Source organism: Tiliqua scincoides, chromosome 1 (assembly GCF_035046505.1).
Source record: "Tiliqua scincoides isolate rTilSci1 chromosome 1, rTilSci1.hap2, whole genome shotgun sequence".
Lineage (NCBI taxonomy): Eukaryota > Metazoa > Chordata > Lepidosauria > Squamata > Scincidae > Tiliqua > Tiliqua scincoides.
In genome coordinates this window covers 237,435,286-237,460,029 of record NC_089821.1, presented here as the reverse complement: position 1 = coordinate 237,460,029, position 24,744 = coordinate 237,435,286, and positions in this window count along the sequence as shown.

Below are 24,744 nucleotides of genomic sequence, written 5' to 3'. Positions count from 1 at the left end.
CTCTGTGGCATGGACCACAGTCGCAAATGTGCCATAAGGCATGTTAGCGGGGCTTACTGCCAGGCTCCCGCTTGAGGTGGTTCAGCTCCGGCTGGCGCTGAGCCACCACCCGGCAGGCGCCTGTGTTCTGCAGCTTGGCAGTGCCTGCGACCGCCGGGCTGCGGAATGGCAAATGGGGGGAGGCCAGCATGACGCGAGGAGGGGAGTGGGGAGGCTGGTGTGACACAGGGAGTGGGCATGCTGGAGGGCAGGTGGGAGGACGATCTGCGGAGCTCTGCTCCACAGGATCCTCCACGCTCATGAAGGCTGCATACCTTACACGAGCGCCTTTACTTTAGCAGCGACCTTTTGGTCGCCTCTAAAGAAAGTAGCCCCATTGCGGGGCTGCCTCCCCTACCCGGGGGAAGGGGACGAACATCCCCTACTCCGGAGGTGCCTCCCATGGTAGCACAGGAGGCGCTGGATTCGGCGGCAGCCCTCGTGGTGCCGCAGGGCTGGGGTGCCCCGGGCAGCTCAGGATTGGGCTGCCCATTAGGTTTGGGCTGTAAGACATTATATAACACTTCCCAGTTCTTCATTAGAGTATTTTCTTCCCTTGTCACCTTTACTTACTTTGAAACTTACACCCCAATTCTAACAGCCCAATCCTATCCACACTGTCCTGGGAGTAAGCCCCATTGACTCTAATAGGACCTACTGCTGAGTAGACATGCATAGGATTGGGCTGTAAGCTGGCTGTGCTGTGATGCAGTGTTGCTGAAATGGCCACTGTTGTAACCAGCATGGAAAATGAGGCTGCTGGAGGTCTCCTTGAGGTACGGAAAGGTTTGTCCCCTTGCCTCCGGGAAAGCCTCAACAACCACTTTGGAGCTATTTGGGCCTGCATCAGCAAAATTGTGGCAGCCTTGTGCCAACAGATCAGGCTCAGGAGGGCAAATAGGATCCAGTGGGAGCTTCTGCTCCCTTCCCAGGCCCAGTTCAAAAACCCCTGCCCCTGTTGCCACCCTCCCCTGCCCTGTTACACCTCAGGCGAACATAAATATGAGCATAAAAGGTAACTGCCTCAGAAGCAATACGAAGGGGATCAAGGATCAATATAAACCTCATGTATGTCAGGAAGCAAATACTTGATAAGTACAGTATGCTTGTATTTCGACAACGGCAATAGCAGACAGATTTATCTTAGCATCAGAGCAAATATGAACATTGAAAAAATAATTTGTTTTAGTCCAAAAGAAACAAAGAGTATTTTATAAAAGCAATGCATTTTTGACAACCACCATTAAATGCCACAGGGTTAAACTATCCTGAAGCTGAAATTCACCTGGAAGCAATATGAACGGCCTCACCCTTTGCCAAATTGAATTTTGCTGCTTCAGAAACCTGCTGGCTGGCCAACTTCAAATTTCTGAACCACACTCAAGCAGTACGTAAGGGATACATTTCAAACAGTAAGCAGAGTGTTTTTGGCACTCTGCTGAAAAATTGCCTTGTGCAGGCAAATCTCCATCGAAGAGGCAACAGCAGGCAGGATCAAGGCACTGTTCGAAAAAAAGAGGCACCCTCAGAAAAGCTGTTGAAGGTCGCATCCTGGCAGTATCCCAAAAAATATGAATAACTGGGTTGATAGGTACACAAACATGCTTACACAAATGCGTATCCTGCAAAATGTTGCTTTACATTGTGTGTATCCACTGCTGTCTTTCAGAGAGTACTCAGTGATTATCTGTTATATACAAGCCTGCTCACCTGTCTGCAACTGATGGGATTAGAAAGCAAATGTTAGTGCTTCTGGTATCTGTAGTGCATACGTGAAAGGTACATTAGCTGCTCTGGTCTCCCCTGGCCCACACAGCTAATAGACCTGATTGATCCGGTGTGGTACATGTGGCAGTGTATCTTCCACCAAGTTGGGGGAAACTGTTGTCTGTATGAACCCTTTGGGCCCAATCCTAGGGACCTCACCAATGGTGGTACACGCATACCGCTGGCTCTGAGTGTCACAAACATGCCGTAAAGCATGTTTGCAGCACCTGGGGAGCAAGGAGAGCTGGCACTTGGCCACAGTATGAGGAAAGCAGAGGAACAGAGGAGAAACAGCCAGAAGTGAATATCACTGCAGCTTTATGATGAGGCTTTTTGGGGCAGGGGAGGGGGGAAGGTGAAACTGGGTGGGGGAAGGATCGAACTTGGGAGGGAGGCGGAGACGGCCACAGCCTTTGCTGCCATATCTTATGCTCTCTCCCTGCCTGGAAAGCCTGACAGAGACCTCCTCGAGTCTGCACACGCAGCTCCAACGAGACCCATTGCGAATGAAGCTGCGAATATTTGTTCCTTTACCCCAAGGAGACTCCAGCGGCTGCCCCCACCACCCATACGATGCAGCAGCCACCATTTTGGCGCTGCTGCTCCTCTGGCTTAGCATAGCTTGGGCTGTGAGAGAATAGTGCCATGTTTTGATAACCCAGTACAAGATCTACCAGTTGATATTGTGATGCAACATTTCCAATTGTTTAAAAAAATATATTTCTCCAACTGTTTCCTTTCCGTGTATACTCTATATTACTGGATTGAGTAATATACCTCTTATGAAACAAAGCCTCTGTTCCAAAGAGGGTCTTTAACTGACTAATCATATCCGGGCCAGGGAATGTCGGTGCATCTCTTCTGCAGGCACTGACTACAGTAAAGCAGTCAGCACCAGTTGCAAAAGGCGCTCCAACAGTGCATGAAGCTGCATGCTGCTGGAACACCAGTTCCAGAGCAGTGTGAAGAGAGTGATGATGGGGGATGGTGGGGGATGTGGAATGGGTGGGGAAGGGCAGAACGGGGCTTGGGAAGGCAGAACAGGGCAGTAATGGGACGGGGATGGGCAGATCAGGTCTGAAAAGGGGGAGGGTTCAGCAGCTTACATCTGCATAGCATTGGGCTCTAAGGGTCCAATCCTTTCCAACCTTTCAGTGCTGGTGCTGCATCCTGTGGTGCTGGGGGCAGTCACAGAGGCCTCCTCAAGGTATGGCTGCAGCAGTGCTGGAAGGTTGGATAGGACTGGGCCCTAAGACAATACAAGCAGCTAACCAAGGGGGCACTGGGTAATTTACAGGTTGGTAAATGGTCACCTCACCTGAATAGATTCAAGTGACTGGTTTACCAGAAGGTCACCTGAACACTGTGGTAAGTTACTGCTTGAGTCCTGTATTCACTGAAAGCAGAATAATGATTAGGAGCCCAATCCTGAGCTCCACGTGCCAGCTTACCAGTGGTGCACACTGTTGCAAGCATGCCGTAAAGGTGAGTGCCTGAGCTAGTGCCAGCCTGGACTGCCAAGTAGCTGAGAGGAAAGCAGGGCCATGGCGGGAGGTGGGGAGGTGGGGAGGAGGCGTTCTGGGGAGGGGGGAGGTGGGCGGAGGGCGGAGGGCAGGGAGGAAGTGTGACAGGGAGGTGGGGAGAGGGTGGGGGGAGGCATGCCAGGGGGAGGTAGCAGGGAGGGAGTGGGGGGAGAGGGAGGTAGGACTCCACTGGATCCTGAACCTCCGCATCAGGCTTGGTGCCTGACACGGACGCTTTTACGGGGCTTGCGGGACTACTCCCTTTACCTGGGGGAAGGGGACCAAAGTCCCCTTCTCCCGAGGTGCCGCCCGTGGCTACCTTGGGCATGCAGGATGTGGCAGCAGCCATTTTCGGTACCACCACAGCCACGCGCCCAGGCAGCTCAGGATTGGACTCTAGGACATTAGAGGTTCTATTCTACTGGTATCTTTGAGTAAGCTGCTATGTATGAAAGTCTTTCTTCTTCAAAACATTGAGAAATTTAAATAATCTAACCTTTTCAATAAAAAACTATTCCACATTTTTGCCAGGGAAGGGAGTCATCTGTGGAATATAAAATATCTTTGGCATGACTCTGATCTTGATGACAGCTGACCTCCCTGTACAAGAGAAGGGGAGTGTGTTTTATTGCTTGGAATCTTCCCACTTATTCTGAAGTTTGTATGTTTTATATCAGTAGGTTGGAGCTTATTTAAATACCCTGGATAATCAAATCCAGTCTTTGATAAGTGAAGGCACAATATATGTATGGTTTGCTCAATTTCATAATAGGATTTGATAAGAATGAATATCTTGATTTTTTTTTAAAGTGTAATAATAAAGTTCTTTAAAAAGTTGTTTAAATCAAATTGTTGCACTGAAAAGTTAGATGGTAACATCTTTATTTGTACAGATCTCAGTTAAACCTACTTTGAATTACTTACCAAGTAAGCTAAAAGGTCTCTGCAGAGTTTCCGGACACTGCTTAGTTGAAAAAGATTCATATTATATGACAATCTTATTACCCAAAGGCCTGAGAGCCTTTAAAATATTCTGATACGAAAAATAGGAAAGCAGTTTACATGAGGCTATTTGGACATGGACTGAAGAAAGAACACAATGAATCTGGGTAACAGGGAGTTTATATGCAACCTTTAAACATTAATCTAAGGCAGTGGTATTCAAACTGGGGCGTCACGACGCCCCAGCCTGAGGGCCCTGGCCTCTGCCTTAAGGGGGCAAGGGGAAGGCAGCAATGCTCAGGGGGCTGCAGGAACTGGGATGTACTCACCAGTCCCAGCAGCAGCCTGTCAGGGGTGCGGGGAGCCCTACACAAGCGTCTGCCAGGGCTCCACACCCTTCCAAAAGTGAAAGTGGAGCGATCACGCTCCACTTCCGGTTTTGCAGAGGTGGAACGTGATCGCTCCACATTCACTTTTGGAAGGCTGTGGAGCCCTGTAGTCGCTCACGCAGGGCTCCCCGCACCCCCGACAGGCTGCTGCAGGGACTGGTGAGTACATCCCAGTCCCTGCAGCCCCCCTGAGCGATGCGATCCTGGGGATCGTGTTGCTGCCTTCCCCCCATCCCCGCTGCCTCCCTCCCCTCCCCTGCAAGGACTTACTGTGGTTTCCAAACTCCTGGACAGTTTGAAAACTGCAGATCTAAGGGATGGAAGGAGACCAGTTATGTCATTGGCCCTGTTTTTAACTTAGTAGTATCAAATTGATATTTCTCCTAGCAATATTCTTTAACTTTACTGTTGTTATGTAACCAATGACTTGCCTTCGGATTATTCTCACTTGATCCCTGCGAATTGTATCTCCTCTTGTCTACCATGGCTTTCAAAGGTTAACTTCAAAGAATTTCTAGAACTGAACAACATATACATTGGCTTCCGATATAATTTGAAACTGTGGTTTTTACTAACCATGGTTAAAAACTAGCATAATGCTTTTTTGCTTCCAGATATACAACCATGATTTAGAGCTGCTTTTGTTTCCCATCTGTACAGAAGTCAATTTCATAAGTTCACGCCCATCTCCGTTGTCCAGCAGCCCTCTCGAAGAAGAACAAGGTCTTAAGCATAGTGTGTAAAGGTCTGTGAATTCAGGCATAATATGAAACTGTGGTTTACAAACTGACTTCAGAGCGTGGTTTCAGATCCTTGTCTGTCATCCTCAAATGCAGCGTGGCTTATGGGCAGGCACAAGTTCATATGTAAAGCTAAGCCATATTTTATCTGCACAAACCATGGTTTTGTACTAAGTTTGAACCCAGCCGTAGTGTTTTGAAGGATGTACACTTACAAGAGAATAAGCCTCACTGAATAGAGTAAGATTCATAGCCCAATCCTATGGTTTTCTTTATCACAGCCATGCCAAAACAGGCTGTGTTGCATGCTATGGTGAGGGGAGTGGATTGGGAGGCTTGGGAGAGGCAAGGGAAATGTTTTTCCTTATCTCTGCATAAGCCTCCTGCTTGTCAATGGGTCTCCTCGGACCTGTGCCAGAACCTGGTGCAGGTTGCTCACACTAGGTGCCACCCCCACCTACCACCAGTGGATTAATTACTAGCCAAAATGAGGATGAACCCAAGGACCGCAGGCATTGAGTTATCTCAGTGTTTGAAATATTACGCCACTACCCCTTTGGTGCCTTCTTGCACAGCTGATGAATTGATTTCCCTAGTATTTTTGTGAGACATGAAAGAGGATGGAGCCTTTAGCATTGTGCATTAGAGGGGGAACTAAATCAATACCAAGAGGCTAGATGGGTGGACAGAAGAGATTTTGCAGAGAGGAAAGCAGAGTTGGATTGAAGTGATTGCCTGAAAAAGGGCAGAGGCACTCTGTTCCAGTGGCGTCACTAGGATTCATGTCACCCACTGTGGGAGGCCTGTGCGTCACCCCATGCAGTGGGCGGGGCAACACCTCAGGTGATGGACATGGTGATGTACCATCACCCTGACCCCACTGTTTTTTTGGCAGTACCTTTTGATAGAACACAGATATTTCAATGTGGTTTGTTTCATTGCATTCTGCGTGAAATTACACATTGATTGATATATAACATGATGGTATTATTCCTCCAAATTCTGATTTTAGTGATTTTGAAAACATACACGCCCTGTGTCAATTTACTAACACCTTATTGCAGCAGGTCTCATACTTTTAGTACTGGGACCTACTTTTTAGAATGACAGTCTGTCCAGCACCCATTGGAAGTGATGTCATGGCCAGAAGTAACATCATTAAGCAAATTAAAATAAATAATTATAAATAGTTAAAATGAAAGAAATAATTAAATAAGGGGGAGCCAGTCCTGTTCCACCAAGTGAATTTTCTCTGATGTCTGCCTGCAATAACACCCCCCCCCCAAAGAATCAGTGAGATCTTCAGTCCTCCCCAGTGCCCAGTTTAAAGTTTTTCTATTTCAAGCCCATCAATACAAAGACCCACCTGGCTGTACAAGTCTGAGAGCCCAATCCTATGCCTGTCTACTCAGAAGTAAGTCCCATTAGAGTCAACGGGGCTTACTCCCAGGAAAGTGGGGATAGGAGTCCAGCCTCAGAGCCCAAGTCTATGCATGTCTACTCAGAAGTAAGTCCCATTAGAGTCAGTTGGGCTTACTCCCAGGAAAGTGTGGGTAGGATTGGGCTGTGAGGGAAACTTTGCAAGGGCAAAATATAAAACATTCCCCTTACCAGTTCAAGCCTCTTTGTTGGTCCTTTCAAGTGCGGGGGGGGGGGGGGGGACTGCCTTCTGGGACTTTTGTTCCATCAGATCAGGACCATTCTGGTGTCCTCACATTCCCTTTTGCCTGGCCTGACCACCAGCCAAGGCATGTCTGCCTACTCGCAAGTAGATGCAACCGTGAGGCTGCTTCGCTTCCCATAGGGCTCCATACACTCACAGTTGGGGGGAGGGACCTCCTCCTCGGGTGTTTTGGGGGGCTACATTCATTGGATCAGGACCATTCTGAGTTGGAGTCCTCTCAGCCTGCCCTTTTGGACAGAGCAAGGCCAGGTCGCTTACTCGCGAGTAAACGCAGCCACGTGGCGTCCTTTCCCTTCCCATAGAGCTGAATACATTCACAGCTGGGAGGGGGAACCTCCTTCTCTGGTGTTTTTGGGGGGCTGCACTCATTGGATGAGGACTATTCTGACGTTGTTGTAGTCCTCTCAGCCTGCCCTTTCGGACTGAGGCAAGTGTGCCTACTTGTGAGTAAACGTGGCCATGTGGTTTCGCTTGCTTTCCATAGGGCTGAATAGGGACCTCCTTCTCGGGTGTTTTTGGGGGGCTGTGTTTACTGGATCAGGACCATTCAGGTATTGTTGGATTCCTCTCAGCCTGCCCTTTCTGATGGACTATGGCACATATGCCTACTCATGAGTTAACGTGTGATACGACTCACTTTCACTTTCCATAGGGCTCCATGCATTTTTTCCTTCCAATTTTTTGGCCATAGCTTTTGAAGGAAAGGAGCTATCTCAGTGGGGTTTTTGCATTGTGTTCCGCTGCTCATTCCACATCCAACAGTGTACGGCACGACATAGTAGCTCCTAATGGCGCAATTTCAGCGCGTCACCCCCCCCCCCGCATGTCACCCAGTGTGGCCCGCACCACCACTGCTCTGTTCAATTTTTAAATGGAAGTGGATGTTTGCATAAGAAACTGATAACCATCGCACCCTAATAAACGAAACAGATACACTCCACTCAGTTGCTAGAACATAGTCAGCTTTATTATATTTAATGACTCCTTGTTCAGTAGTTTTTCTAGATTTGAAAGCAATACATATTACTTTTTGCTTCCCCCCCCCCCACATGTGATTGTTGAGGTAACTGCAGGAAACTGCCTCTCTAAAAATTAGAAATAGGGGAAGAAATGGTGTATTTCACATAGAAAATGAACTTTTGCCCTCCTTGGAATGACATTCCTGGCCGAGTACATGAAGCCAGAGAGCTGCCAAGGTAAGGAACTGGGCATTGTCAGCTGGCACGTATGGTGAGTTGAAGGAACGAGGGAAGTGGCCAATATATAGAAATAATGATATTGGCTGTCAGGCTGCATTACCTCTTTAACAGTGCCAACATTTCTCCTTTGCTTTGTAAAAACATTTGTGCTTCACTCTACCTCTGAAAATACAATTTTTAGAAATACATTCTTGCAACTGCTAAGAGAACTCCAGCTGCAGGTAATTATTAAATGGAATCCATTCCCACTTAATTTGTATGCACTTAATTGGACCACATGTTTCAGTGAAAGCCAACTGAAGTTTTTCCCCCCTTTTAATTTAAAAATAGCACATAATTGGGGTGAAAACCATGAAGGAGTGACTAAGGTCCACCAATCCTCCACTATTTATTTTGATTGATTGATTCAATTTGTACCCTGCCTTTCTCCTCAAAGGGAGCTAATAACAATTAAAATGGCACAAAATATAAAATGCATTTAAAAAAGATAAATTTTTAAAAATCTGTTTCAACTTATTTTCATCCCAGTTTTATCCCTCTTTTATCAGTTTCATCCTGTTGCCTGTGGATTTGTTCTGTCTCTGCATAAACATTAAGCATGTGCAAATTACAAGCAAACAAATGAAATCACAGAACTGAGAAAATACCACAATAATCATAATTATACACTTCATTTCAAAGATCAGTCTAAACCAGGAGTCGGCAACCTGCGGCTCTAGAGCCGCATGTGGCTCTTTCAGCTGTCTGCTGCGGCTCCTCCTGGTGAAAGTGGCAAAGGGGGTAACAGGAGGCACCTGTGTTGGGAGGGCAGGCTGCTTCCCTCCTCCCCCTGAGCTCACTGCCCTCCTCTCCCTTCACCCCCACCTGCCCCACATTGGTTTCCCTTTTCAATTTTGCCCGCTCCGCAGGCTTAAGCTCCCTGTTTTTCCCTTCCCCAACTCTCCAGCAGGACGCCTTCTTCCTCAGCCATTGCGAGCCCTTGCAGCCCGCCTTTCCCTGAGTAGGTCCCCACTCAGTGCAAGGAGAGGCTTTTCCTCCACAGCTGAGGAGACATCCTGTGTGTCTACTCAGTAGTAAGCCCCATTATAGCAGATGAAGCTTACTCCCAGGAAAGGGTGCCTGGGATGGCAGCCTTGGAGCCCCGCCCGGCAGGTCTGTTCTCAAGCAAGCCCGGCTGTAGTCCCTGGGCTACTCCCAGGAAGGTGTGGAGGGCTGTAGCCTCAGCCCCCTCCTGTGCAGGTCTACTCACAAGTAGTCAGTGGGGCTTCCTCCCAGGAAGGTGTGGAGGGCTGCAGACTCAGCCCCCTCCTATGCAGGTCTACTCACAAGTAGTCAGTGAGGATTCCTCCCAGGATAGTGTGGAGAGGGTTGCAGCCTGAGTGAGGGAGGGCAGGCAGGCAGGGAGGGCAGAAGCTGGCCTGTGGCTGCCCCCCCACCTCTGGCTTCTTCTCTTCACCACCTCTGGAGTTTGTGTCCTTTTTTCCTTCCAGCAGGGTGCCTCTGGAAGGTAGGGGAAGTTCTTTAGTATCCATGTAAGATAAGCAGATGTCATAACTGCCATATGTACTGGAATCCTGGAAGATCTGGTGAGGAGGTAGATGTTGTGTCAGCAGTGGCCCCTTTAAGGGCATCCAGCAGAGTGTGCTGCACAGCTGTAGCCACTTGAAGGCAATAGGGCCCTCAGGGATATAAGGAGCACCTGAGGCAGGAAGGGGGTGTGTGGGTTGGAGAGGAGACTGACTTGCCTTATTGATTTGAATACGGTGACTGATTTGACTGACTTACTTTGGACTCTGACCTTGGACTGTGACTTGGCTTATTGACTTTGAACTCTGCCCTGGATACTCTGACTGACTTTGTGACTAAGGGACTGCTGGAGACACTGGAGTTTGGTGTATGGCTGCTGTGCCCAAGACCTGCTGAGGACCAAGGGGCTGCTGTAGTGGCAGGAGGCTGCTGGCAGGAGAGAGGACATCTGCAGGTTGAACAGGCGAGCTACCCTGGAGGTGGGGTCCAGCAGGAGTGCAGGGCAGAACCAGGGTCATTTGTTGGGGGAAAGAAGGGGAGCCAACTTGCTTAAAGTGGGCATAATTCTCCAGGCAGAGAATGGCCTTGGAATGAGGCAAAACACCATAGAGGACCAGGTGCCTGAAAACACAGGACAAGAATGTATGACAAAACTAACTAAAAGCTACAAGAGGGGGCTATGTTATAAAAATGGGATGTATAAGAGCATAAAGGTTAAAAAAAAAACACACCTATATATGCAGTGTTATCTTCATTTTAGATGTCAAAAGGGTTTTGTGGCTCCTGAGGTTTTTTTTCCTCTGGAAAACGGGTCCAAATGGCTCTTTGTGTTTAAGGTTGCCGACCCCTGGTCTAAACCAAAGTTTCTCAGTGCTGCTCCACCAGCATACTACTTGCTCTGACACTCACCTCAGAAGTACCACAGGAAGTAACTGGAGATAATGTCATCCCCAGTTACTTCTGAGTTTGGAGACCACAACGGGAGCTTCCAACTCTTTCAAGCATGCAAAAACTGTGTGCTGGAGCTCTGCCCACCAGGTTGAGCCTCCTACCACTGTTGGACGTTTCTGTCATGGTCTCACTACCAGGCAGCGGGTGCTATGTGTACCACCCCACATTGCCCGGTGTACCACCAGTGGAATGTATACCACTGGTTGAGAACCCCTGGTCTAAACATAAAACTCCTCTGCTGAGATCCTTTCCTTTCTGAAGAAAAGCAGTTTTCCCATTATGTGAAATGATACATGCTCAACATTTGAGGTGGAAGGCCCAGCTCCCTGAACCCAGTTCTTTCTTCATAAAAAGGCAGCATCCCAACAGAGCAGCACCTGCCCCTGCACGTTCAACAACTAAAAATATATATATTATTATTTTAAAGAATCAGTTCCTGTCTGCCAAGCAGACATTCAGTAGGTAAAGTTTATACCAGCATGCAGGTATAGTGATGGGGCTTGCTTGCCGGGGTATTTGTTTGATATGCAACTATTTCAGGTATGGGGGAGCCTGGGTGGGAAGAAGTTGGCATTACTAACAACAGAATATCTATCAAGTCACCAAATTGTTGAAGTATTACTTTTGCTTTTTTTTTTACCCCCTCCCCTTTTCCCAGCAGAGATCCTATGGCTTTAAAAGTTGCATGACTGGCGAAACAAAGCTGCTGGAGCTTTCTATATCACTCTGTTCCCTTGCTGGGAAAATCTCTGCCTTTGGAATTGCTGAATGCCATGGCAGTGTTAAATTGCAGAAAAGGTGCTCACCTGTTACCATGGTGGCATGAAAAGTTTCTTTTTTTAAGAGCTCAAAGATGCTTTGACACTATGTAGGGCTGTGAACTTAATCCAAAAGCTTTTGCAGAGGAGATTCACAGTGAATCTTTTTATAGTGTTTTATGAGGAAAGATTTAATTGGATCTACTCTGTTATTGCTTGTGAGTGCTATTTAGTTGTGGTTTTCAGGGCATTATTTTACACAGCAATGGCAGTGCTTGGAATTTAAAGTTCTCTCTGGACACCTCTGCCATGATGTGGTTTGAACTAGCACTGGCTGTAGTTCTTTGTGTATGCACACATGCACATAATGTTTCATTGCTGGGGTCCCATAATTAGCCTGTTGCTCCAATTTCATGTTGCCTTTTTTCCCCCCAGAAAAGCTCTTATGCTTTCAATGACTACATGGCAGACAGAAATTCTGAATAGTAGGAAAAACTGCATTTGTTGAACTGATGTGTGGGAATTCTGGCCATGTTCCAATGACCCTGAAACCCTGCCAAGAAAATAAAATGGGAACGCTATTCAAGCATTGTCTCATGATGGATAACTTGGGTGCCCTTGAAAATCTCACTATCTTCTAACTTCAGTTCTTCATCTGAAACACGGGAATAAGGTTAACTTGCCTCATGGGCTACCAGCAACAAAATAAATGTTTCTCCACCAAGCCTGTAAGAGAAATATCATGCTGTTTAGGGAGCCTAGGGCTACACTGTTGGTGGCCACTGTGTTATGCACAGGGCCTAGCAGAGGGGGGTAAAGGGGATAATTTGTACATGGGCCCAGGTTCAAAAGGGGAGCCCAGGATCCAAAGGAGGGGGCCCAGAAATTTCCTGAGATCTTACCTTTCTTATCTACTCAGACTTGTAGCCCGCATGGGATGCTAGAGACACTACCATGACTGGGAATGCTGGGGACGCTGCTGATGCCACATGGGTTGGTAGACCTGAGCTCCAAAGACTTTTCCAGCTGTCTCTACCCTCCCCCTACCCTGTTTCACCCCTCCCTGCCCCTATTCTGCTCACCTGTCACCATCCTCCCCTGCTTTTTCACCCCCCTTTGCAAAGGGGCCCAAAAGAAACTTTGAACCCCCTGATAAAATTCCTCTCAGAGGCCCTGATTATGCATTAACAGCAGAAACCTAACTACAAGTTGTCTAGTATGTTTAAATATCGACATAAAAAATACCAAGACCATGTCAATCATTCCAGAGCCCTTGCACTCACTCATCAAGCAAGGCCGCTTCCATGTTTTGTTTTGTTTTGTTTTTCCATATGTATTTGTAACAAAGGCACAATCTTAAGAACATAAGAAGAGACTTGCTGGTTCAGGCCAAGGGTCTATCAAGTTCAACTTCCTGTATCTCCCCCCAGATCTGTCACAGACAGTTAACCCATCCATGTCTATGTGAAATTTTGATTTCTTGCCCTAATGTGCAGCACATACTTACATTGAAGAACATCTGCCATTTTGCCACTCATTCCCCCAGTTTAGATGGATCATCCTGGAGCTTTTTACAACCCCTTCTGGACTTCACCACCTAAAAAAGATAGTGAAAAGTTTAATCTGCAAAATTGGTCACCTCACTGCTTAGCCCCAACTCACTTATATCCCCAACTCACTTATGAACACACATATATATACACATATGTCATGATGCAAATGTGTGTAAATTTAGTTAGAAATCAAAATATAGGTTTCTCTCCAAAACCACAAGTTAGAAAAAAGGAGGGAAGTGCAGTTTTGTTTGAATTTCCTTCAAATAGCTAACGCAAAAGGGAAGGAATCGAGCAGTTCAAGAGCATATAAGGGGCAACACACTGCTTCTCCCTAGTGGCAAACTTCCTGGCAAAGTTTAGAGCTGAAGTTGTCTGTGATAGAAGTTGAGAGTTAATCACCAACATGGATCACTTAAGTGGGCTTTGCTAAATGGAGTTACTGTACTGAAACGATATATAATGAAGCATACTGCTTGTAAATAAACCTCATTCTGCTGGAAAAGTGGTATTAACGCTTAGGGTCTTCACTCTGACAGAATGTTAAAGTGCGACCTGGGCACTCGGTTCAAAAACCAGAGAGGGAAGTGTCTCTAATCTTTCATTCCCTGTGAAGGGTCTTTGGCAAGCTAAGGACTAGTGAAAGCAGAGATTTGATCAAGTAGGTCAACAACAGGTACCTTTCAGTGGTGTCGCTAGGGAGGTGCGGGGGGTGTGGGCCGCACAGGGTGACGCCCACAGGGTAACGCGCACGGGGGGTGACACGCTAAAATCGTGGTGGTTAGGAGCAACCCCATCGTTGGATGCAGAATGCAATGCAAAAAACCAGAGTGAAATATCTCCTTTCTATCAATAGTAATGGCCAAAACCCTGGAGAACAAAAAATGCATGGATCCCTATGGAAAGTGAAAGTGTGCCGTATCGCACGTTTGCTTGTGAGTAGGCAAACTTCCCTTACTCCATCGGAAAAGGCAGGCTGAGAGGAATCCAATGACACCAGAATGGTCCTGATCCAATGAATGCAGCCCCCAAAAACACCTGAGAAGAAAGTCCCTCCTTCCAAGCAGATGAATGTATTGAGCCCTATGGAAAGCGAAACTAAGCCTCATGGTCACATTTACTCGTGAGTAAGCAAACGTGCCTTGGCTGGTGTGGAAGATCAGGTGAAGGAGAGTGCAAGGCTACCAGAAAGGTCCTGATCCTATGCACCTGCAGCTAAACAAGTGCTTCAGAAGGCAGCCTCCCCCCCACTAAAAAGGATCAAAACAGGCTTCAGCTGATAAGTTGAACTTTTTTGATGCTTGCAAAGCCAGGTGAATCCTGTCAGTGATCTGGTTTAAACAGAAGTTCTTAAATTGAACTGGGCACTGGATACGGCTGAAAACCTTACTGGTTTTGGAGAGGGGGTGGTTATTGCAGGCAGACTGCAGAGGAAATTCACTTGGTGGAATAGGACTGGCTTCTGCTTATTTAATTGATTGTTTTACTTTAGTTATTTATACTTATTTATTTTAATTTGCCTGATGATGTCACTTCCACCATGACATCACTTCTGGTGGGTCTTGGACAGATTGTCATTCTAAAAAGTGGGTCTCAGTGTTAAAAATTTGAGGACTGCTGCAATAAGGCGTTAGTAAGTTGACACCCTGGGGTGTGTGTGACACACTAGTGACAAAAATAACTAAAATCACAGTTTGTAGGAATAATACCATCGTGTTATATATCAATCAATGCGTAATTTCATGCAGAATGTGTTCTGTCATTGTTCTATCAAAAGGTACAGACAAAAAACCAGTGGGGGCAGATTGATGGTACATCACCACGCCCACCACCTGGGGTGTTGCCCCACCCACTGCATGGGGGGTGACGCGCTGGCATCCTGCACCGGGTGACGCGAACCCTAGTGACGGCACTGTTTGTGTTCCTGAACAAGGTGCTAGAGATAACACAGGCCAACACACATTTTGCTTCCTTAAACGTTACACCAATTCATGGGTATATTTGGGGTGCCAATTCCAAAAATGGCATCCGTTTTGCCCTATCACGTCTAGTTTTGGAGACATGGCATAGCCTCATTAGTGAATGGTTCAAGCAGCTTCCTCATGAGGAAGCCTACACCATGGCTTCCTCATGAGGAAGCTGCTTGAACCATTCACTAATGAGGCTATAATATATCTCCAAAACTAGACGTGATAGGGCAAAATGGATGCCATTTTTGGAATCAGTACCCCAAATTCATATCAGACCACCATAAAGTTTGGGAAAAACTTTTCTGACCCTCAATTTTGTAGGCCTGTGTAATCACAGATGTGCTTTACAAACAAACCAAGCTTCATGGAATATTCCAGGCCTGTTCCCTAAACCTTCAGTCTGTTTTAGGGAACAGGCCTGGAATATTCCATGCGAGTTTTCCTTAGCCACAGCTTGGCTCTGTCGTTTATCTAAACTTCCACAGGGCTAAGTGCTAAAGACTCATTGATTTCAAAAGGAATGGATCACATGTTTCTGTTCAGGACTGTGTTTAGTGCATTGGATGATTTAACTCCACCTTGCCAGAAATGGCCAAAATTGGCAGTGGTGTGGAGAAGTGGCATGGATCAGTGGTCTGATCCATGGGGCTGGTCCACTGATTAGAGTGATCTACAAGTGGTAACCATTATGTTTGTGACCTTCCCCCCCCCCCCAGCATGCCCAATAAAAAGTTTTATCTGAGGTTGCCAAAATTACTCAGATAAAACTATACATTGTCAGCACACTTGGGTTTGTGGATAAGGCTAATAACATAAATCTTGAAAAGCCAAAGTGAGGGTGCCTCATTAATCAGAGTTATAGCATATCTCACGATGCTCAGCAAGCAAGCTCTTTCAAATGAAAATACACTCAGCAGGCTTTTGTTTGACATAGATTAGAAATACAGGGATATTATTATTTTAGTACTTATAGAAACATTTCTTGTTTGAAAAAATAGCAATATAAGTATCCAGTGGAATAAAATTGTTGTGTATTTTCACAGGATGTTGTACTAACCTTATCCTGTTGTACTGGTTGTGGGGAAGAAGCTGGATTCTTGTTCTTTTGTATTCTTTTAAATGAACCTGATGTATGTATTGAATTTCAAGGGCTGATCCTAAAAAAAAAAGTTGCAGATAAAGGTTCATATCAGATTTTTGCTTTTGATATTATTCTGCAAAGTCTGGAGAAAAAGAAAAGATTAATTGGAATTCCAGTGTTAACAAGCTCACAAGGATCTCTGACTAAGTGCCCAATCCTAGTCTTTGAGCGCCAGCTCATCGCCGGCATGCACTGTCACCTAGCTCTGGTGCTCTGCTGGTGCTAGCCCAGTACTGACTGGTGCTGGTCTAGCACCGGTGGAGCACTGGAGATTCACTGCTCGGCAGTCACATGAACCACTGAGCAGCAAAGAGGTAGGTGGGGGCGTGGGGGGAGGTGGGGAGGAAGCATTATGGGGTGGGGGAGGTGGAGGGAGAGTGGGGAGAGGGCAAGGACTCTCTTTCATGGGGGGCAGGTGTCTCCTGTGAAAATGTCAGCTTATTTATTTTCTTGGCTGTGTGTCAATTGCCTTTACTTGTTCTCAATGACCTCATCAGATAGACACATTTGATTGGCTACATAGTGTTGTGATATCCCAGTTTGGGCAACTCCCAAGTGGAGCAATGATGCCAAACAGGACTGAAAGAAAGATGGACATACACACAGCCTTGGGGCCAAATCCTATCTCATTTTCCTGTACCCATGCAGCTGTGCCAATGGGGCATGCACTGCATCTTGTGCTGGGGAGGCAGTCACAGAGTCCTCCTCAAGTATGGGAACATTTGTTCCCTTACCTCGGGGCTGCATTGCAGCTGCACTGGAGCTGGAAATTTGGATAAGATTGAACCCTTTCGGGTGGGACTTCTGTCTTTACAGAAATAAGAAATTGAATCTGAAGAACAGTAGTCTGGTGTAACAGACAATGATACACAAAAACTGAGTCAATTTGGAGAACTGGCTTTACATTCAGTTGTCCACAGTGATTGTTAGTCAGTATTAGGTCCTACCAAGTATATGGTTTAGGACACCAACTTCAGGGTGAAGGAAAGACGGCATTTCTATCCTACCTGCTAACCTGGTACCATTCTGGTTTCACTATTTATTAAGCTCCAGTTTTCTATAAACAAGTGCTGATGCATGAGCTGGCACTGTGCACACCACAGCTAATCTTCATCCAGTACTGGAACTGTCACAAGACATTGTAACAATGAGGAGTCTGACCCCCAATAGCTCGTGATTAAAGGGTTGGCTGCTCCCAAGCGTACATTATGCCATAAGTAGAGATCTTGTCATTTAAGCAGTCAGGGATGTCAGACAACATCCCTTTGACACACTTCTGTCTAATATATAATAATAATGAAATCTAACCCAGCGCTTCTTGGTGAAAGAAAATGGACTGGTGAGTAAATTGCCAGGCTTTGTCCGCAAAACATATCTATTTACTGCTCAAATGCGAGTGAAGTAAATGAGCATGTACTGAAGTGTCATTCTGACAATGATCATCCATATGATTAAGCACTTTCTGTAGCCTGGAAGGCAGAGTCATCTTTGCAGCCAGAAAGAAATGGCTGTTTTCTGCAGATTTCCTAGGGAAAAACTTCCTTCATTAACCGAGTACATGCTGTTTCTGCATGAACAATTGTAGGATTCAGCCATAAAGGCAAATTCTCATAAAACTTTCAGTACATGGTACAAACAGGTTTTTTTTAAAGTATATTTAAAAAATATAAATATGTCACAAAAAGTATATTTTTAAAAGTATATATACTTTTTAAAAGTATATCCAAATACAAAAGTATTTGTAGCTGTACTTCCGGGAGCTGAGCCCATTGTGAGATGATTATTGCCATGTACAAATCTCCACACAGACCAGTGAAAGCTACAAATGTGCTGTAAGACACATTTGTGGGTGTTACCACCAGCCCAGCTCAAGAGATGGCCAACACGAGCCTGTGATGGACCAGAGCCAGTTGGAGGCTGGCTGTCCACCACCTGGAATTTGCCTGAATCTTGCCCGGCGCACTGAGCGGCAGAGAGGTGAGTAGGGGTGTGGGGGGAGGCGTTCCAGGCGGAAGAAGGATGGGGAGAAGATGCATGGGAGGGAGGAGGTGGAACCAGTGGAGCCCAGCTTTGCCAGATCCTGAGCCCTGTGTTGGGCCTCGCGGCCTGACACAAGGCATCTTGACTGCACCAGCTAAATAGCCGACGCAGAGTCGAGAAGCCCATTGTGGGCCATTTCCCATACCCTGGGGAAGGGGATAAATGTTCCCTTCTCCTGAGGAGCTACCACTGACTGCCCAGTGTGCTCAAGATGCCGTGGCAGCCATTTTGGTTCTGCAGCAGCCCCACGCGCCAGGCAGCTCAGGATTGGACTGTAAATAAGAGACTACAAATGAGAAAATGATCATTTGAACTGAGTCACACATAAAGAGGTGTGTGAAATAGAAAATACAGCATTACATTATTTTAAGTAAAGCCAACTTGGGTTCCTTCTGGATGGAAAGGCAAGGTAGAAATTAAGAGATTGTGAGCCCTTTTGGGACAGGAAGCCATTACATGTTTGATTTTTCTCTGTAAACCGCTTTGTGAACTTTTGTTGAAAAGCGGTATATACATATTGTTAATAATAATTAATAATCTTTAGGAGCCCTTCCCTCATGTTGGAAGTATCTTCTGTTCACAATAGGGCTTTGTACATCTTGTGCCACAGTTTTGTTCAAGGAAAATGAAACAAATCCAGTTCTGTTTTGCAAGATCTTTTGAAGGAGCTTAGCTCAGTGGGAGAACTCACGCTTTGTCTTCAGAAGTTTCAGTCCCCCCAATCTCCAGGTAACTCTGAGAAAGCCTGAAAATCTGGAGTGCCCCTGGCAGGCACTGTTGACAAAACTGAGCTAGATGGACCCATTGTCTGACATGGGAGGTTTCCTATCTTCCTATATGTATTTGCATAAAAATGAATTTCCATATATTGCAAAAATGGTTACTTAATTTTCTAAATTGCAAAACATGCAAACACATAAAAATGCATATATAAACATGTATACTCTGAATTTATACACCAGAAAACTTATACACTGAAACCACAGTTAACAAAAGAAAAAAAAAGATACTGAAGGAAAGATATAAAGGCACTGAAGACGTTTGGTCCCCAATTATGCCATCATAAATGAGACTTCCAGTATGCCAAAGGGGTCATTCGTCATATAAAAAATAATCAGCTTCTGCGCTGCACAGATTGTTTGATAATCCAGAGCAGAGTTTTGACAGGCTGTTCATTTTAATAAATCCCAGATTGTATTTGGCAATTCTGTTTTATTAGGATTGAATACAGCCTCCTAATGCAAGGGGTCAAACCATGTACTACTTTTAAAGCAGTACTCTTTTGTCATTTCTTTTTGTAGATGGTACCCACAGGGGTGCAGAAATTGGATTAGAGCCATGGAGAAAGGGGATGGAGAAAGGGGTTTTTGCATTTTTTTTTGTCCTGGTTTCAATCTGGATCATGCCCTCTCCTTCCCTGGCATGCTTGTTGCATTATTTACTTTTCTCATCTGCTGTGCAAGAGTTTGTGCAGTCTCTCAGCATTAAAATACAAAGTGGCTGAGTTTTGGATGCTTTGCAGTGGATTGTGTAGTTGGGATCTCAATCCACTCATCAAACATTATTATTATTGTGTATTGATACTTTTTAATGCTTAGCAAGGGGACTGGAAGCATAAGAGGGTTATTGTTCAAGAGTTCCATAATACATCAGAACCTTTAGGGCAAAACTGACCCAAAGTTGGAAATTCTGTGCAGACCAGCATCAGCCAGTTCTTTTGTGTGTGTGTGTGCTTTTAAAATGTGGGAAGCTGCTACCGTCTACAGAACTCCGATGGTTTGGGCCATGGTGGTGGCAAAACCACAGCAAATGGTGGGCACAGCAATGAGTGGTGATGATGACTCATCATTTCCAGACACACCATTGACTGCTGAGCTGGAGGTGGCTGTGACTGTGGAAGGCAGCCCACCTGATGGCAGTCATCTCAGCTGTGGGTGGGAACACTGGGAACAGACTGTGGGAGGAGACAGGGAAGATATAAGGGGGGTAGAGGGAGATAAAGGGGGAGGATAGAGCAAGGGAATGAGGAGGGGCAGTAGCAAATGGAAGAAAATGGGATGAGAGGGGGAGAATAGAAGGGAGAGCACAAACAAAGGGGGACAAAAAGGCAAAAGAAGAAAAGGTAAACCAGAGTCAGAATGGAAAGGCCAGCATCCTGCAATACACAGTCTCACAGAACTCTGGTCAGCACACTGCAGAATGAGAGGGTTTGAACATTGTAGGATACATGTGAAAGATGAGGCAAATAATGGAAACAGATCTGCCCCAAATGTATTTTCCTTGAATTATATATGCAACCTGTGGGCAGGGGACACAAATCTGATGGGAATGCAGAAACTATATTTATGCTGCATCAAATTTTGTTCTGGTTGCAAAATTCTTTAGAGAACACCTTTTGTTACTTCACTGGCCATGTGAATGAGCTGAACATTATAGGCATTCAGTGGCTGGCTCAGCCGCTCTCACAAATTGGGCCTTCCACTTGTGGAATAAGTAAGTACAAATCAGAGACCAAGGTAGAACTTTATTATTATAATAACAATGCAAACTGCTAATGAAAACTGGGCTGCTCTGCCCAGGGACAAAGGGTCATCAGCCACTAAGTATACTCGTAAAATATCCAGAGAGTGATACTAAATGACAGTATTTATATTATAGCTTTAATGTAAACCAAGCCAGGTCTGTTCAATATTGCCTAATTACACCTCAGCAGGAGGACATTTCAGTGTTTGGTGAAAGCAATAAAGTGCAGGTCAACTTTGTTTTTTTTTGTTACTTAGTGGAAGAAGATTTAGGGAATTGCAATGGTGTAGATCTCTTATTTGTCATTAATATATTTTTAATCTGAAGTCATCTAGTTTTATTCCACTCTTTTTCCAAAGAGCTCATGGCAGCACAGATAGTCCCCCCTTTATTTGCTGTACAGCCATGTGAAGTATGTTAGGCTGCAAGATAGCTATCACCCGATGATCATATAATCAACTTTTTGCAATGGAGCAGGAATTTAAATCAGTTCTCTCTATTCAGCGCATAGCCACTACACTGTACTGACCCTCAATTTTCCCATTTAGCTTTGCTAGATAATAAGGTGATCATAGTAAGAACATAAGAACAGCCCCACTGCATCAGGCCATAGGCCCATCTAGTCCAGCTTTCTGTATCTCACAGCGGCCCACCAAATGCCCCAGGGATCATACCTGATAACAAGAGACCTGCATCCTGGTGCCGTCCCTTGCATCTGACATAGCCCATCATAGTTGCTCATCATTTTTGCTTGGTTGCTTTTGTGGTTTGGTGACAGATACTATATTGGCCTGGTGAAGATAGATTTACCATGTCCTGGAGAGCTTCAGCTTTCCTAGGCTGAAGGCTGTATAGACTTACAGCCCAATCCTATGCATGCCTTATCAGAAGTAAGTACCATTAGAGTAAGTGGGGCTTATTCCCAGGAAAGTGTGGATAGGATTGGGCTGTCAGACCTCAACATATGAGATCCATACATTGCCTAAGTCAGAGGGAGCTTGGAACACCAGCTTCTGTAGAGGCTGACATTGGCTTAATTTTTAATTGTTTCATTATTTATTTTATTTTATTATTTTATTGTACATCTTAAAATGTTGTAAGCTGTCTTGGGGGACTCTTCAGGGCCAGAAAGGCAGGATATAAATACCCAGGTGGATTTTAAAAAATTGCATATGAGTGGGATGCGGTCACAAGAGAGTGATTGCTATGAATATACCAGTGTGCAGATGGGCATGCTACTTTAAAGGAGATGCTGCCATGCTAACTGCAGTAGCTTAAGATGAATTGGAAAAAGTCCGTGACTAACAATGCAGGACAAATAGTTTGGCCACTGTAAGAAACAAGAAGCTTGACTGGATGGACTGCAGGGACTGATCAAGCAGGGATCTTCTTATGTTCATTGGGGAAAACAAATCTGTTGACATATGACTTCCTGAGAGCTGGAAGGATTGTGGGCCTCCTATTTTATGGCTGTATTTGGAAACTGTTGGACTCTCAGCCTTGTGGTTTCTCAATAGGCCTTGCTAAGTGGGAGAGCAGATGCAACCCATTCTACCGTCGCTGAGAGCAGCCACTGTTACGCTCCATCAGAGGAGCCTCTAAAGAACCGACACCTGCATGTAATCCTGACAAGTGTCTAATCCCATTGCCAGCTGCTTCCTATGCCTGGCAGTGGAGTATGCAGTGGCAATATTTCTTTCTGCCTACGGCCTGCCAGCAACAATTGGTCAAGGGGATGATCTTACACTCAGGAAGCAGGAAAGAAAAATACAAGAAAATACATTGCAAAAGATCAATATAAAGTGCATGTCTGTGCAAGATCACTAAGGAACCCAAATCCATACTCTGGCGTCAGCACTGTGCCTTTCAGTTGACAAGCCTTGCGGTTTTCCAGACCTTATAACTGCTCGTTAATTACTTCCATTTGTCAGCTGGCAGTGCAAACAGGGTACCAATGTTTAGTCTGCATCTTGGGCTAATATCTGGGAGCAGCAGCAGTAGACAGAAGGTTTCCAGGCTCCATAATCACCTTCTGCTTGAATGGCTGAGCTCTGAAATCAGCCAGCTATCCAAAGAGCATGTTTCTGACTGTGAAGTCATCATGGTATCATTCCTGCTGGCATTCAAAGAAACCTCCCCAAGACACTATTACGAGTAATTGAGAAGTGGGACTTGTTTGGTCACAAAATCTCTCTAGTATCAAATTGTAGAGAAAAGCAGCAAGACAAAGGAGACAGCGTCTTTGAACAGTTTCCTTGGTAGCTACATCTGCATCCTTTCCTTCCTCAAAGGAGTTTGCTGCAGTTTATCCTCACAGTAACCCCATGAGGTAGGCTAACTTGTGAAACAGTGATCCACTCAAAGCCACCAAGTGAGAGGTGCTTTGCAGTTTGCACGTTGGGTTCCATCAGTATTTCCCATATTCACCGTGAGTGAATGCATGCTGGGGAGGTGCACTGCAGCTGATTGCAAATCTAGTGTATGTTCTTCCTGAATATTTACAGATGTAGCTCTCCCACACTTCACACTACAGACATTCCCCCTTACCTGTGGTGGATAGGTTCCTGCTACTACTGTGGATACCAGAAACCATGAATAGTAGCGAACCCTACAAGAAACGGTTCACCAATTCACCCCATTGCATAAATGACTTATCTTTTTTCTGATTGCAGCCCTCCTGTAGTGTCTCTCTGTCTGTGTTCTGCCTGCAAACATCAACAGGAAGCAGGAAGACCTCGCTGAAAGCAGGCTGGGGGGGGGGCTGAAAACCACACAGTGATAGAGAGACATAGGAGACAAATAAAAATAAGTCATTTGCATGATGGGGGGAATTTGTGAATTGTGGATAAGTGAAACCGCAGATACAGGACCCATGGAAATGGGGGATTGCCTATATACCATAGAGACTATGGTAGAACCCAGTTGAACAAGAGTTTGACTCTTATTCAGTGGAGTCTTTGAACCAAATTTAACTCCGAATTCTAGCCATTACACCAAACTGACTTTATTACATTCTCACACATAGAACAGGTAGCTGTGAGGTCTGCTGCCTGCCCTCCTCCGCTTTGGAAGAATAGCGGAGGTGACGATCCCCAGAGTGGCATGGAGGAGCTCCGAGGGTGGCTAGGATTGTGGCTACCCTCATACCTTTTTCATTCCGCTCTGGGGGCTGCCCACCCCCTCTGCTGCTTTTTGGAGCAGAGGAGGGAGGGCAGCAGCACTGGTGATGGGGGGACAACTGGGCAGGGGAGTGATTTTGACCCCCTTCCGCAGGGTGCCTGGGGCTTTTGCCCCCCTACCTCACTAGGAATGCCACTGGTGCTGTGGCTTGACTGCTTCCCTGGACTAATTTGTTCTCCCCTCCCAATGGCTTAACAATATGTGTTGGGTTTTGTCCTGTTTTGCTTTGTTTTAATTTTTCGTGTTAAAGTTAATATTTTAATGCTTTGTTTGATATTTTTCTTTTTACTTATTGTTGTGATACAGTGTACATTTATTATGGAACTTCATAACCCACCTTGGGCATTTGCTTTGGTATGAGATAGGTGGGATTTAAATTTTTCAAATAATTTGAGTTCCTTGGTTGGTTGTCATACATGGCTGGAAGGCTACAAATGAATTGTGGGTCCTAAATTGTGCAGCTCTGTAATATACCACTTCTGGGCAGAAAAGCTTGCCCCAGTGCACATTTAAGCAGCATTTACATATGCTAGGCTCTCCAATGTGCCCAATAAAATTATCTAAAGGGCAGCGTAATGCATTCTGCCAGCCAGGACTGGCACTGATTCTATTCTCAAGATATTTTTCCTATTTAAGTCAACAGAATCTATCCTAATGCCAGATAACATCATTGTCTTCAAAGGATCCCACATCTCCCATAATAGCTAACAATGGCAGTCTTAAGGTTATGAGGTCAGCATTTAATAATTCTCTTCTGCATTCAGCATCTCTTTGTTAATTAACCATGGATGTTCTTGGCAGAAGAGAGCTATAGCAAC